At 46.9% G+C, this 16,048-nt stretch overlaps 1 protein-coding gene across 7 annotated transcripts in view; it reads left to right on the top strand.

The window, feature by feature from the left end:
* Positions 1-16,048, top strand: part of RALGPS1 (Ral GEF with PH domain and SH3 binding motif 1) — a 286,463-nt gene that overhangs the window by 74,887 nt on the left and 195,528 nt on the right. The window lies entirely within an intron of this gene.

Here is a 16,048-nt window from a genome sequence, read left to right as displayed (position 1 = left end):
GTGTGACACGTAGAATGAAACAACTTTTTTTTTTTTTTTTTGCGGTACACGGGCCTCTCACTGTTGTGGCCTCTCCCGTTGCGGAGCACAGGCTCAGCGGCCATGGCTCACGGGCCCAGCTGCTCCGCAGCATGTGGGATCTTCCCGGACTGGGGCACGAACCCGCGTCCCCTGCATCGGCAGGCGGACTCTCAACCACTGCGCCACCAGGGAAGCCCGAAACAACTATTTTGATGAAAGAAGACTTACCCTGTGGCCCCTCCTGCAACTCTGCCTCGATCCAGATGAAGTCAGGCCTGGGAGCTGGGGTGGGGTGGGGGGTGGGGGAGGATGTCCTTAGGGCGGGGCAGCCTTGAGCCCCTGTGCAGCCTCCAGGCTCATCGTTTTCTACAACGCACCCCTACCGACCTCCCCCTGCCCCATCCCCAGTTCAGCCTTTTCTGAGTGAAATCTGTCCACTCCCAGGCCCCCTATCTGGTTACCTTATCTCATACCTCAGTGTCCCCCTGGGACCTTTTTGTATTAAAAGCTCAGGCTCTGGTTTCTGCCATTTACTGCCTAGATGAACTTGTATAAATGACTTCATCTCTGTGAGTCTCAGTTTTTCCATCTGTAAAAGGGAATAGTAAAATCGACTTCATGGTCTGGCTTTGAAACTTAAGCAAAATAAACTAGATGTAAGCACATTGCACAGTACCTAAAGTGTAGGAAACATGCAATACCTTGTGGTTCTCTTCCTTCCCTGACCTTTTGTTCGCTTTGTAACCCCTATAGTGCTATCCACTTTGCAGATACTCCATCAGTGTTATTCAAAATGTTGGTGAAAAATCATGGGAATAATGCTTGACCAGGCTGAAAGCACAGTGGTTAAGAGCTTAGGTTTTAGAGTCATACACACCTGGGTTTGAATCCCAGTTTTGTCACTTATTTGCTGTGTGACCTTGGGCAAGTGAATTATCCTCTCTGGATCTCAGTTTTACTTGTGTGTAAACGGGGGACAGTAATAGCGCTTCCTGGTGAATGCCGTTGTTAAAAGATTAAGGGACGTTAATGTAAGAAAAGTATTTAGCCTAGTGCCTGGCATACAGTAAGCAAGCTGAGCTGCTGTTGTTATTGGTTTATTATCATCATTATTATTATTCTTAGCCTGGGAACAGGACTGATCTTGTCTAGAAGTACCCTCCTCACAGAGTGAGGAGGAGCCATGGGGCTGGTGGTTGGTTATCTCAGTGTGCTCCCACCGTGTTCTCTTCCTGTCTGGTGAGATTGGGGGCCACACAGTTTGGGTCTCAGCCTCCCTGGATGTGTCCCTAGTGTCAGGTGGCCAGTGCTGCCTCTTTGGCATCTGACCAGACAGTTGTGTCTGCTCCTGACATGCAGACCTTCAGAGGATGCTTCTCTTGGGGACGTGGAAAGCCTGTGGGGCACTCCCCGGGTACTGCTTCTGCTCTCTCTCCTGCCCTGGACGGCGAGCTGCCCCCGTGGGGCCTCCACACCCTCCCTCCCCATCTGCTCCACCTGGGTGCGCCTCTCCCCTACCTGATCGCACTTGGATTTAACCCTGAATGCCTTTCTTTCTTCTCTCTTTTTCTCCCTTCTTCCTTCCCTCCCCTCCTTTCTTCTCCCCTTCCCTCCCCTCGCCTCCACTTTCATTCCCTTCCCTCTTTCTGTAACCTGGGCTGTGTTCTGTCTGTCTGCCCCCAGCCTGCCTCCCCCAAGCTAGTTCCCGGCTCCTGCCTCCCCGGACTGTCGTGTCCACCCCATCCCTGAGGACCGGCACAGTGCCCCGAAGCCCCCTGCTCCTTCTTGACTGCGTCTCTGAGACTCAGCCTCTCCACACCCCCTCAAAACACTTGCAAAGAAAACTGCTCAGTCCCGCAGTCTCTAGGGACGGGGCTTACTTAATAGCGTTTTTCTATAAAGCTACACTTGTGACCTCTGCTTCCCACAGGATCATAGAATGGGAGAACTGGGAGGATCTTAAGGACCATCGAGGGCCACTGTATTTTACAGACAGGACACTGAGCCCCCCTAGTGGGAAGAACTGACCCAAACTCTCAGAGGGGGTTCAGGGCACAGCTGAGGTTAGAACCCAGGACTCCTTACTTAGAAAGACCCTGTAAAAACGTGAAATTGCCAAAGTGGGCTATACATGTCTTTCTCTATCTTTTTTTTTTGTTGTTGTTGTTGTTAAATTTATTTATTTAATTTATTTATTTTCGGCTGCGTTGGGTCTTTGTTACTGCATGCGGGCTTTCTCTAGCTGTGGTGAGCGGGCCTACTCTTCATTGCAGTGTGCGGGCTTCTCTTTGCGGTGGCTTCTCTTGTTGCGGAGCACAGGCTCTAGGCGCGCGGGCTCAGTAGTTGTGGCTTGTGGGCTCCGGAGCACAGGCTCAGTAGTTGTGGCACACGGGCTTACTTGCTCTGCGGCATGTGGGATCTTGCTGGACTAGGGCTCGAACCTGTCTCCCTGCATTGGCAGGCGGATTCTTAACCACTGTGCTACCAGGGAAGTCCCTCTGCATCGTTTTTGAACGTATTTCATTCTGTCTGTAACCTGCGTTCCTATATAGCTGCAGTTGGATCTACCTCATCCGTTAGAGACAAGCTCTACCTCCCTTTGGAGGAGCAGGGGAGTGGAGGTGGGGTCAGACCTTCAGTAACAGGGACATACAGAACCCATTACTTACGGTCAGTCATGAGTGGGTTCCTCACCTGTTCTGTCTTCTTGCTTGTCCTGGGCTAACCTTCCTGTCTGCTTCTCAGCTGGCTGCCTTGGCTCCCCACCTCACCCCGGCCCTGCTAATGGGGCCTCTCGACTTGTCTTTGGTTCACCTGCCTGACCTCTCCTTTTCAGTAATTATATTTTGTATTTCAGTGTCATTGTCCATTGGTTAGAGCTGTGTTGTCCAAGATGGCGGCCTCACCTAGCTACTGGACACTTGAAATGTGACTGGTCCAAACTGAGGTGCTCTGTAAGTGTGAAAAACAGACCCGATTTCAGACATAGTACAAAAAGGATGTAAGCTGTCTCATCGATAATTTTGTATATTTTGTATTGATTACAGGTTGAAAATATAGTATTTGGGTATATTGAGTTAAATAAAAGAAATTATTAAAAATAATTTCACCTGTTTTTTTCTTTTTTTTAATGCGGATACTAGAAAATTTAAAATATATGGCTTGCATTATACTTCTGTTGCGCAGCACTGGGTGATAGGCCTTTCTCAACCAGGAATCCATGAGAGGATTAAGCCTAATGCCTGAAGGTCCATTGTGTGTACAAACGTCCCAGTCTTAGGAGAATTAAGACAGTCACCGTCAAATCACTTTCCGTGTTCTATGGTTCAGATAAGGAACCTTGTTGAGAAAGGATGCACCACCTGTTGTTTCTAACTTTAATTCAGATTCCTTTAGTGTTTCTCTTGTTATATAATGATGGCTGTTGGTTTGAGATAGATATTACTAAGCTTCTAAGAAGTTCTTTTTTTCTTTTTAAAATCCCAAATGAATGTTGCATTTTGCTAATTACTTTTTTCAGTATCTGAGAACATAACACTTTCCTCTTCTTTGACTTATTGATGTACTGTTATTATGTTAATAGCTTTCATAATATTAGCTTATTCTTACTTTTTTTTTTGCGACGCGGGCCTCTCACTGTTGTGGCCTCTCCCATTGCGGAGCACAGGCTCCGGACGCGCAGGCTCAGCGGCCATGGCTCACGGGCCCAGCCGCTCCGCGGCATGTGGGATCTTCCCGGACCGGGGCACGAACCCATGTCCCCTGCATCGGCAGGCGGACTCTCAACCACTACGCCACCAGGGAAGCCCTATTCTTACATTTTTTTTAGACAAACCTGCTGGGCCATGTACGATGATTCTTTTTCCCACTTGTTCTGTATTTGTCAGGTGTTAGGGTTTGGGGCTTCTTTCCATTGCTTTCTGTGCTCTGGAATAAATTATTTAGCATAAAAATTAGGTGTTACTTAAACACTTAATTATGAGGTCTGACAGGACTCACTGGTAAAATCACGTGGCCCTGGAAATTTTGAGTTAACTTTTCAAGTTTCTGATGTGGTGTTTAACATACTCACCAGACACAGAAAAGTTTTGTTTGGACAAAAAATCGTAGGCAGTGCGAGGACTAGGTCAGAGCGTGCCTTTCCCGGTTACTTCCAGAAGTTTCATTTTGTGTTCCCGGCAGTGTTACAGACGACTGCAGTTTGCGAAGATCCAGATTAAGAAGGGTTGAATTCTGCTGAAAAAACGTGATTACCAACTTTAAATTGCAGTGGAAACAGTGAGCAGCACACCAGATATTGTAGAAAACCAAAGGAGAATTAAAAGACAGACTAAAATTTTCTCCTAGAACTCAGAGGAAAAACAAAAGGAGACGAATATGAATTGTTTCTAGGAGACGTCAAGTGTGTATGGAGCGTGAAAGGAGGGTGGGGCAGATGTGAGAAAAGGTAGTAAGAACAAAGCCACAGCTACAGTGTGAGTTCCATTGAGAGAGAGAGTGTGTGTGCGTATGCGTGTGTACCTCTGCGTACCTCTGTGCCTGGGAGTGGGGAAGGGCCTCCGTTCTGGAGACGGACCTGCTCTGGGGCCAAGGGGCCAGGCTCCTGAGACCTACAGACCCAGGCTGGAATCTTGGCTCTCACGTTGACCACACATGTGGGTTTGAGCAAATTGCTTAACTTCTCTAAGCTTTCATTTCTTCATCTGTAAAATGGGGCAATTATAGTATCTATCTGATAGGGTTGTTGTGAGAATTCAGTGAGCAAAGGATGAATGTACATAAAACAATTGACATCGTGCTTGACGCTTAGTAAGTGCTCAGTAAAGTTAGCTGTTGTTGTTATTGTCATTATTGTTGACCGGATTGTAAATTCTGGTTTCTCTGGGTGTTAGGCTAATGGGTGATTTAAATTCTCTTCTGTGGGCTTTCTGTATTGTCTAGGTTTTCTGTACTGAACATGTGCTAGGTCCCTGATCAAAAAAAAATGTATTCTTTTTAAAAAGAAAACATCTGAATGATGTTATTTGGGAAAAAAATATCCCAAGAATACAGAGAAAGGGGATTGAGCGCAGTCCCCAGGGTGAGAGTGGGAAATGAATGTGAGGCCCTGTGGGCCTCGTGACCAGCCCGGGAATCCGGGTGGGCTGCACTGCGGGCCACTCTCCATTCTGCTCACAGGGCCCTTTCTCTGTCACGTGGACTGGAGGTTGTTCACAGGGTTGCACTTGGCCGCTGCCCTGCCTGGACAGCTGGTTCTAATTGTGCAGAGCTGCACAACACTAGGGCTGAAAAGGGAATGTTTAGGGAAGTTTGCGTCATCTTCATGACCCTAAATCTGCATGTTTGCTAAACAGACGGTAGTTTGAGGACTTGATGAAACAGTAGTGATTGTAACCCAGTTGCTGTACAGAAATGAATAGACTGGAAGCTGAGAAAGCGGAGCTCCTCCTACTAGGTCAGGGACCCCCACACACCCCGACCCCGCAGAAGACACCCATTTGTCCCCAGCGATTCTTTCCCCCTCGGTGGTTTGTCTAGCCAGGGCTTCTGAGCCCTCATGGAGGCCCTCATGTTCATTTCCCCCGGGGCCAGGCTCCTCCCTTTCTCCACACACAGCCCCCGGCAGGTGTTCCTTTCAAATTACTAAAGTGAATTGCTCTCAGGTGAGAAACTTATGTTGCCCGTGTATAAGGTTAGAGTACAGGTTAGATTGTATGTAGCACAGCACAAGAGCACGGGGGGGGTTGGGTCCGATAAAACCTCCCCAGCGCACAGCATGGGGCTTTTGGAGCTGCTTCTGCTCAGCCCCTCTGTAGCCTTCCAACCCCACTGAGAATAAACTCTAGTCCTTACCTGCCCTGGAGGCCTCCACCCCCTCCCTTGCTACCCCGTCTCCTCCCAGCCGCCCCAGAGGCTCAAGCAGCTCCAGCCTCACTGCCCACCTTGTGCTGTCAGAGCTTCCAGGGTCTTCACACTCGCGCTCCCTTCGGCCCTGGAACCCTCTCCCTGGATCCTCGCAGAGCCTGCTGCCAACCTCGTTCGTGGTCTCCACTCCAGTCGGTTTATCAGCCAGGCGTCCTGAGGCATCCGCTCCAATATTCCATTCCTGCATCCTGGTTAACAGTTTTTTTAAAGGATTTATCATCATGTGACTTATCACAAGTTTCTCATCTCTCTCCCCTCCTGTAGAACATAGAACGCAAGAGCATGTTTGTCTGGTCCATAAAACATACTTTAACTCTGGTATCGAATGTAGATGTGTTTTATAAATTGTCAATTACTGTTGTCTCTTCCTTTTCTCTTCCTCTTCCTTCTTCATCCTTTCTTCTCACCCTTTCCCCTCTTTCTCCTTCTTCTCCTTCTCCTCCTTCTTCTCCCAGGAAAGAGCTAAAGATGCCTCAGCCCACTGACAGTCACTCAGAAAGCTTGGATCTAGGAAATGTCTTTTTAGGTCTTCAACCTTCAGAAATAAAGCAGGAAACTGCAGTTGCTTTTTGTTGTCTTGAGTTACAGTGATTTGTGTTCATGTCTGTCTCCCCCACCGGCCAGACACTGAGCTCCTCGAGGTCTCGTCTGACTGTCCTGGAGCCCCTCCAGCGTGGGGGCTGGTGCTCAGCTGGCCCGCCCGCCCTCCTGTCTTCTTTCCCCTCTTCCCTGATCCCTCCGTTCTTCCTCTCCCTTCCTTTCTTTCTTCCATCCTTGCCTCCTTTTACCTTTCCTCCTCCCCTTTTCTTTTCCTTCCATTTTTCATCACAGCCAGTTTTGTCCCAGTGAGGGTCTAAGGCAGCCTCCCCGGTTAGCTGCTCCCTCCTCTGCGATTCACTTGGGTAAAAGCCCTGATGTTTCCTGTGGGACAGGCCTGTTTCCTGAAGGTTCACATGGTCATGATTTCACATGCTTACTCCATCAGAAGGTACAGAAGTGTCTAGTGGCCACCTGAAAACTATCTGCTATTTATGTTGACACATCTGCGTTGTAGATGTTGACCCTGACAGGTTATATAAGCAGGTTATGAGTTTATAAAAATTTTGTGTATTTGAGTGTTTGCTCAACTGTTAAAATTTAATTTTAGAAGGTTTACAATGTGTAATATTATAACATGTCACCTATTAAAATTTGTTTCAAAGTAATCTTTTCATGATATTCAAATAGTACAGAAGAGCTTATGAAGAAAGGCTTTGATCCCTTACTCCAGTCCCCTCCCCAGAGGATCTGCTGGTTATTTTTGGGACTTTATTTGGTGCGCTGAGACCTCGATTTCATCAACTTTATATAGTGTCTCTTGACTGCTCACTTCCCATGCTTTTCCTCCCCTTCTCCACTTGCCACCTTCTGTCAGCTGTACTTTTACATTGTCAAGTTAATTAAATTAACATTCTGACATTTTGCAGTTACACCAAGTCCATCAGTTTTCCTTAGGTTAACTCTAAAAGTTGCAAACCAACAAACAGCATTCATTTTTATGGCTATGTAAATGTGTGTCATTCAGTGTCAAGCTAGGTAGCGTGCCAGGGTTGTATTTCATTCTCTAAGGACCCTGGGCCATTCAAGAGAGAATATGCCTCACATCAAGGGCCCACAGATTCCCTTTTCTTTTTTTTTTTTTTTTTTGCAGTACGCGGGCCTCTCTCACTGCTGTGGCCTCTCCCATTGCGGAGCACAGGCTCCGGACGCGCAGGCTCAGCGGCCATGGCTCACAGGCCCAGCCGCTCCGCGGCATGTGGGATCTTCCCGGACCAGGGCACAAACCCGTGTCCCCTGCATCGGCAGGCGGACTCTCAACCGCTGCGCCACCAGGGAAGCCCTCCCTTTTCTTTTAATCCATCAACTGCCTAATGTTGGGGAAAAAATAAAATATTTAAATGTATACAGCTATTAAAATATATAATATTTAAACATTTAAAACATATACTATTTTAAATGTATGTATACTATTTAAATACATATATAACATTTAAACATATACAAGCAGGGCTTCCCTGGTGGCACAGCGTTTGAGAGTCTGCCTGCCGATGCAGGGGACATGGGTTCGTGCCCCGGTCCGGGAGGATCCCACATGCCGCGGAGCGGCTGGGCCCGTGAGCCATGGCCGCTGAGCCTGTGCGTCCGGAGCCTATGCTCCGCAACGGGAGAGGCCACAACAGTGAGAGGCCCGCGTACCGCAAAAACAAACAAACAAACAAAAATATACAAACAGGAATTTCTTGGTTTTTGTTATTCCTGGAGATTATAATTGCTTTTTTCTATCATCATTTGCTCTCATCATGTCCTCAAACTTTTTCAAGTTTGCTGTTATGTTTTTATTCCTATCATATTTTTAATGGCATTAATTTTTTTCCAGAGACCCTCCTTCAGGCCTCTTTGTCTTAGTCCCATGTGAACTAGTTGTCCTCGATGCTCGGACTGTTTTCTTTCCTTTTTTTTTTTTTTTTTTAGTCACACTTATTGAGGTTTTATTTTATCCAGTAAAATTCACGCTTTCCAAAAATTATTTATTTATTTATTTATTTATTTTCGGCTGCATTGGGTCTTCATTGCTGCGTGCGGGCTTTTCTCAGTTGCGTCCAGCGGAGGCTACTCTTCTTTGCTGTGCACAGGCTTCTCACTGCAGTGGCTTCTTCTGTTGCGGAGCACGGGCTCTAGGTGTGCGTGCTTCAGTAGTTGTGGCACACGGGCTTAGTTGCTCCGCGGCATGTGGGATATTCCCCGACCAGGGCTTGAACCCGTGTCCCCTGCATTGGCAGGCAGATTCTTAACCACTGCTCCACCAGGGAAGTCCAAAATTCATGCTTTTTAGTGAACAGTTTGGTGAGTCTTGATAAATGTATACAGTAGTCCTCCCCTTATCCGAGGGGGATACATTCCAAGACCCCCAGAGGATGCCTGAAACCGCAGATACTGCCAAACCCTTATGTACAGTTGAGCCATGAACAACATGGGGGTCAGGGGCACTGACCTTCCACACAGTCGAAAATCTGAGTATAACTTATAGATGGCCTCCTTATGCATGTTTCCTCCATATCTGAGGTTCTGCATCTGAGGATTCAACCAACTGCCCATCCTGTACTACTGTAGTATTTACTATTGAAAAAAATCTGCATAAAAGTGGACGTGTGCAGTTCAAACTTGTGTTGTTCAAAGGTCAACTGTACTGTTTTTTCCTATACTACATACATACTTATGATAAAGGTTAATTTATAAATTAGGCACAGTAAGAGAATAAAAACAATAGCTAATAATAAAATAGAACAATTATAGCAATATGCTGTAATAAAAGTTTTTTTTTTTTTTTTTTAAAGTTAGGTGAATGTGGTCTCTGTCTCTCAAAATAGCTTATTGTACAAATTTAATGCCTTTTTCATCTTAACTAAGCATTTATGCACTGTGGCTATAACTTTTGCAGTTTGAAGGGTGACAGCAAAACTAGCATGACTTTCTAAAAAGATATATTTATTTATTTGGCTGCTCTGGGTCTTAGTTGTGGCATGCAGGATCTCTCAGTTATGGCACATGGGATCTAGTTCCCTGACCAGGGATTGAACCCGGGTCCCCTGCACTGGGGGCATGGAGTCTCAACCACTGGACCACCAGGGGAGTCCCAAAACTAGCATGACTTTCTTTTTTCTCCTTCACAATTTCACGGATAGAAGATTTGTTCTTGCCGCAGATCTTAGCAACCTCAGCATATATTTTTTTCTTTCCTTATTAAGTCGAGAACTTTCGCCTTTTCATTTAAAGGAAGTACTTTACAGCTTCTTTTTGGCATATCCTAAGCCTTTAAAAAATTTTTATTTATTTTTGGCTGCATTGGGTCTTCGTTGCTGCGCGCGCGCTTTCTCTAGTTGTGGAGAGCATGGGCTACTCTTTGCTGTGGTGCACGGGCTTCTCATTGTGGTGGCTTCTCTTGTTGCGGAGCACGGGCTCTAGGCACACGGGCTTCAGTAGTTGTGGCGCGTGGGCTCTAGAGTGCAGGCTCGGTAGTTGTGGCGCACGGGCTTAGTTGCTCCGTGGCATGTGGGATCTTCCCGGACCAGGGCTCGAACCCGTGTCCCCTGCATTGGCAGGCGGATTCTCAACCACTGCGCCACCAGGGAAGCCCCTTGGCATATCCTAATTGCTAGCATCACTCCTCTTGTGCTTTGGGGCCATTATTAAGTATAAGGGTTACTTGAACACAAGCACTGTGACACCACCACAATCAATCTAATAACAGCTGGCTACTCGGTGACTGACAGGCAGGATATGCTGGACAAAGGGATGGTTCACCTTCTGAACTGGACAGAGCTGTAGGGCATGAGACCTCATCATGCTTTAGAACAGTGCATGATTTTAAAATGTATGAATTGTTTATTTCTGGAATTTTCCATTTAATATGTTAGGACCTCAGTTGAGTGCAGGTAACTAAAACTGCAGAAAGCGAAACCGTGGATAAGGTAGGCAGGACTACTGTTCTCTCATGGAACAACCACGATCCAGGGCGAGAACTTGCCTGGCATCTCAGAACTTCCCTGTGCCCCAGCAGCCAGTGATCTGGTTTCTGTCCCTATAGTTTTTACCTATCTCCAAATGTCATAAAAATGGAATCCTATAATATTTTTGTGTCTGGTTCCTTTTACTTAGCATAAAGCTTTTGACATTTATCTTTGCTGATGCCTGTATCAGTAGTTCATTCCTTTTTATTGCCGAGTAGTGTTTGATTATATGGATGGATCACAATTTGTCCCTTCACCAATTGATGGAAATCTGGGTTGTTTCCAGTTTGGGGAAATAGAGAATTTCCATATTGAGAACTGCCATAAACATGCACACAGTTTTTTGTGTGTACAAATGAAATGTTTGCTTTAGTGAGATTGCTGGGTCATTTGGTTAAGTGTATGCTTAACATTAAAAGAAACTGCAAAACTGCTCTCCCAAATGGCTGTACCATTTTGTATTCCCAGCCGTGAGGTATGAGAGCTCTGAAATGCCTTACTCCCTAGTCAGACCCCACTGCCAACCCCCAAACTGGCACTGTCTCCCCCCACTGCCTCAGTGGGTCACCCACTCCCTGGGGTGCTTTTAAAACTCCTTTGACTAGTGTGTGACTGTCCCACCAGTCCTTCTGAAGATTGTTCCAGAGGGTAGGTTGGGAGGGATGGGGAGAAACTTGGAGGTAGAAGGAAGGAAAAAAGGTTGCCGTTGAGCAAGATGGTAATGTGGTGTCAGTGGCTGGTGCTGCCTGCTGGTGGTGGTCCGTGAGGTCAGATTTAGTGACCTTTCCTTGACGTGGTGCATCTTCCATGTGGGCATGTTTTAGGAATGTGATTTGGAGAAGATTCCAGTTAGAATTAAACACATGCCTGGAAGGGCCACATGTGGCTGCTTATGGCTCAGTGGCTTAGATCCTGTGGAGGTCTTCAGGGAGGACTTGTCCCACTCCCCAGGTCTCCTCTTCCAGGGCCTTACCTCATTGACCCCAGGCACAGTCCTTTCTCAGGCCACCTCAGGGCATCTGACTCCCAAAACCCTAAGCACAAAGCTGGTGGCCAGAGAAGCTTCCAGGGTGAGCTGAAACCAGTGTTGATTCTTGCTGTCACCTAGAAATGCTTGCAGATGGGGGTATTAAGACAGAGTTGTTTTTATCTTGGTTAGGGATCTTTTCCATGGACAGTTTCTTTGTAATAAACACTCTCCTTTGTCAGATTGAATGTCTAAATGAATCTCATGTCATTAGGTGTTTTTACTTAAGGCAGCTGGTCAGACACCCTTTTGGTTCTAGACGTGCTGATTTTGAGGTGCCTGTGGGTGGCCAAGGGAGGTGTGGCCAGGAGGTGGCTGAATATCCTGGTCTAGAGTCAGGAGAGAAACTTGGGCCAGACATGGGCATGTGGTGGAAGCCATGGTGGTGTGTGTGATCTTCCAGGAAGGGATGCAGATGTAGAGAATATGGAAGACGACCCTGGTGGGGCTTGGGGGACATGTGTCAGAAAAGAACGAAGCAACTGGAAAATACACTGTGAATGGGGGGCCCGAGAGGCGTCAAGACAACCAAGAGAACACAGAGCTGAGGGGCAAGGACAGAGAACAGAAAATATGCAGAGGGGTTGCCTCGCCAGAGAAGGAGGTGGCCAGGGAAGCGGATTGAAACAGGGAGAACCGACAACCCTTTCAAGTGGCAGGGGCAGGAGCTAGAGGAGACGGGAGGTCTAGAAAAGATGGCTTTTGTTATTACTATCGTGGTTATTGTTGTCATCACCATTATTATTATTAATGGGAGAGGCTTTTGCACATTAAAATACTAGCAGGGGGGCTTCCCTGGTGGCGCAGTGGTTGAGAGTCTGCCTGCCGATGCAGGGGACGCGGGTTCGTGCCCCGGTCCGGGAAGATCCCACATGCCCTGGAGCGGCTGGACCTGTGAGCCATGGCCGCTGAGCCTGCGCGTCCAGAGCCTGTGCTCCGCAACAGGAGAGGCCACAACAGTGAGAGGCCCGCGTACTGCAAAAAAAAAAAAAAAAAAAAAAAAAAAAAAAATCCTAGCAGGAAAGAAATTGGAGAGGAAGAGGTTGAAGATACAGGGACCAGAGAGGGCATCAGAGCAAGGCCTCTGAGCAGGGAGGGGGAGGGAGCCAGGAGGAGAGCGGGTCCTGAGGGGACAGGACCTCTCTTCCACTAAAGCCTGAGGACGGGAGAGAAGGCAGGTAAATTTGTTTATTTAGTGGCAGAAAGTTTCTCCCAGGTGAACCCAGGGAACAGCCACATGACGGAGAAAAGGTTCCAGAAGAAGCTGGCAAGGACTTGTACAGGCTCTTACTGCCCTTTCACATCCAGTGGACCTCAGCAGGCAGCTCAGAGCCAAGGACAGCCTGGGCGAGATCAGGGCCCCAGCGCACCCCAGGGCAGCCACAAGGCTGGCTCTACAGCACGCAGGGCTACCAAGGCCTTACCAGCCTCAGCGCAGCCCCTTGTCTCCCTTCTAGAAGCAGCCCTGTCTCCTCTGGTCAATTTTAACTTAATTACACTCAAATCTGTTCTGTAGCATGGACTTTTTTTAGGTAATAGTGGCTGCAGGAGTGTTGTTCTATTACTTCACATTTTCCAAACCCACTTCACACAGATGGCATCTCATATTCCTATAAGGCCAAACACAGAAGAGGAATACTGCCAAGGAGGCTGGGCTTGGGACTTGTTTTAGTGCAGTTAGAATGGCCTTATTTCTTTTGACATCTTGATAAATCTTTCTGCACTGGATTTGGGAGATTTCAACACTGAGGAATGCTCATGCCATGTTCATTCAACAAATGAATCTGCTGTGAGCCAGGCCTGTGCCCTGCATGTCACCTCCTTTGTCAGGCTTTATCTCTCTTGGTCTCCACCACAATTCTGTGGAGTTAGTCTCAGCATCCCTGTTTTCATCAGCGATGCAACTGATGCCAAGAGAGCGGTCACCCAGGAAATGAGTGACAGGGTTGGGATTTGGAGCAAGGAAAGGACCCTTTCCATTTTATCAAGGAACCTCTCAAACATAGTGTTTTACCCTGTTGAAGTTTTAATTTTAAAGATTTTTTTTTTTGATGTGGACCATTTTTTGAATTTGTTATAATGTTGCTTCTGTTTTGGTCTTTTGGCCGCGAGGCATGTGAGATCTTAGCTGTATTGATGGGACCCGCACCCCCTGTATTGGAAGGTGAAGTCTTAACCACTGGACCACCAAGGAAATCCCAAAGTTTTAATTTTAAATGTGACATGTATTCCAGTGCAAAAGGGTCCTTAGGGAATTGTCAAACGCCAAGAACTGTACATACAGTTTTTAAATCAGGGTCTTAGAAATATTCAAATCAAACAAATTTGGGACAGATGTATTAAGTACCTGCTTTGGTTCTTGCCTGAATGACATCAGCAGAATGAAAGAGAAATAATAATTGATTTTGTTAATAATTCAAGACAGCAATGAGAGTGTGTGTGGAAGAAAGAAGGGAGTGTTTGGAGTTAAAGCCGTGTCTGACAGCAGCGTGACCCTGGAAAGAGGAGGCGGGTAATAACATTCACCAAGTGATTGTTACATGCCAGGTGCTCTGTGTGAGCTTTAATCTTACCTGTTCTAATGAGCGTCACGGGTAAATATACTATCAGGCCCATTTAAGGTGAGAAAAGTGAGGTTCTGAGAAGATACACATCACGCAGCTGGTGTGTGGAGGGTGGGCTCTGACCTGGCTTGGTCTGTAAGGTCCACACTGCTCCCTTTGAGGATGCCTTCCAAAGTTACTTACGGTGTGGAAATAGACCCAAACTCTGAATTAAGTGAACCCTTACACACGTGTACCCTCCCTGCCCCCCACACTTACGGATGTGTATATAACTTCTGCTGTTTATTAAAGAATTCAGGGAAAAACAAAGGGAGCAACCTCCAGCCAGAAACTGGGCAACAACCATGTCTCAGTCCTTGAACATCAGTTTTACAACTTCTCTTTTATATCCGATTATAACACATACATTTCCAGGGCTGGCTTTGGAATCCGTAGGGGAGAGAGGCTCTTGTCCTCACAGTTACCTTTCGAAAGGGCAGTAATATACATTTGCCGACTGCATATGTTCTAAGGGTGGGGTGGAGTAGGAGTCAATGGAACTGACTTTGTAGGTCAAATATACGCTAGAAAAGAAACTCAGATACACACAACGAGGAGAATCATGGTAAACAGGCAAACTCTACAGCTCAAAGGGATTCACGTCTACTTGTGAAAAGAAGTGGAGCCAGAGCATCATTCAAGGTGATGACTAGGACTCAGCCCTCTTCTTTATTAAAACGGACGTGGTGAGAATTACATGAGATAACAATTGATGCTCCCTGTCCCGTACCGACACATGGGGGATTCTTGGTAAATGGTAGCATTAGTTAATATCATTGTCATTACCATGACTTGGGATCTAAATTGTGAGGGTGAGAAGGACTTGGCAGGGTCAAGGATGTCTGCTGTATTTTTTCATGTGGGTGACTGGGAGGACAATGGTGCCATTTATAGAAGTGAGGCCTCCAGGAAGAGGAGCTGTGTTTCTTAGCTCCTGGTTGGTTCCCAAGCGTTCTCAAGTCCAGGTCATTCACCTTGAATCCGGAGCTGCCCATTGCCTGCAGCCGGCTTCCCATAGGCGCCTGCCGGTGACTTCAGTTGGGTCCTAAGATGCATTTGAAGGGCACGGCACTTCAGGCCTAACTGCTCAGTTTATCTTTGGCCATTCCCACAGCACCCCCTGACTTCCTGGTAGACCCCTGATCTGCGTCTATTCCAGCTGGTAGGCGACCGACCCTCACTAAAGCCCTTACAAAAGTTCCAGGTGTGGGGCAAAAAATAATGTCATTAATAATACAGAGGCTGAATATGAGTTAGAAGGAAGCCTTGTAACTGAGGGGTAGAGAACTTTCCTTTCCTGCACTCTCTCTGCCAGGGGTCGCCAAGGCACAAACTGGCAAAGCTGGGCATTTAGTTAATGGCTTTTCCTTCATCCTTTTATCTACTTCCCCCAGGTAATCCCATTAGATTGCTCCCGTTACCTCCCTTGGAGAGGAACCATCCTCACTGTTAGGTAACATTTAGGTCATTTGACTCTTCAAATTATAAGGCTAAATCTGCTAGAAAAGAAGAGACCAGGCTCCTGAAGAAGATAGTAAGGCGACCTGTCCTTCTGCTCCCTTTTGTTTATATGAGAGATGGGAGGGGCAACTTCAGGAAAGAATCTGAGGTCATCCCAGAAGCTTCTCTGATCGTAGTGGGCTTGGCCCAGGACGTCCCCTGGTTCCAGGGATGGAGGATGTCACTTGGTCAATGAAATCTGAGCATCTTCAGCCAGATTTTAATTTTAAGTTAGCCCTGGGGTATGAATCCTGCTCAATATAACATTATACCCTCTCTCAGACAATTTGCATTAAGAAAGGGCTTCTGGTCCCGAGGAGCTGGCAGAGTGGCAGTGGCGGGGTTGAGAATAATTTGGCACAGAAGTCCTGGGAGATGTGGCCGGGGTTATGGAGAAAAGTATCCTGCTTCTCACCCTCACCTCT

This window comes from Mesoplodon bidens, assembly GCF_964165515.1.
Source record: "Mesoplodon bidens genome assembly, chromosome: 6".
Classification (NCBI taxonomy): domain Eukaryota; kingdom Metazoa; phylum Chordata; class Mammalia; order Artiodactyla; family Ziphiidae; genus Mesoplodon; species Mesoplodon bidens.
This window is presented reverse-complemented; position numbering and strand designations above follow the sequence as displayed.